The 372-nt window shown below is 42.5% G+C and overlaps 1 protein-coding gene across 2 annotated transcripts in view; it reads right to left on the bottom strand.

Annotated features, from left to right (window-relative positions):
* LCLAT1 (lysocardiolipin acyltransferase 1) overlaps nt 1-372 on the bottom strand; it is a 122,906-nt gene that overhangs the window by 121,534 nt on the left and 1,000 nt on the right. The gene's annotated exons all lie outside the window — the stretch shown is intronic.

The following is a 372-nucleotide window of genomic DNA, read 5'->3' as shown; positions in this document are numbered from 1 at the left end:
GACTTTTTTTATTCCAAACTTTTCAGAAATTTTAAGTGTAGTCCTGATTTTGAGGACTGATTTGAGGACCAAATTTGAGATTTGGTTTCTCAAGGTACAGTTTCACATTATACTTAACCCACAGCTGGTTTACATTAGTGCAGAAGGAGAAACAGCTTTCATTCATATCAGAGCAAATACTCACTAGAATAGCTTCCATCTGACAGAAAGCCATCCCCACAAAACTGTTAGATCAACTGTCCCTGCAACCACTAAATCCACTACAAAGAGAGCAGCAGTAACCCATGGCCAGTGACGGCGAAGGAGTGAGACCACACTCTTCAGCTGCAGCCCGCACACTGACCGAACTATTCACACTGTTAAACTGCACCG

Source organism: Pygoscelis adeliae, unplaced genomic scaffold (genome assembly GCF_000699105.1).
Source record: "Pygoscelis adeliae isolate BGI_AS28 unplaced genomic scaffold, ASM69910v1 Scaffold1, whole genome shotgun sequence".
NCBI lineage: Eukaryota > Metazoa > Chordata > Aves > Sphenisciformes > Spheniscidae > Pygoscelis > Pygoscelis adeliae.
This window is presented reverse-complemented; position numbering and strand designations above follow the sequence as displayed.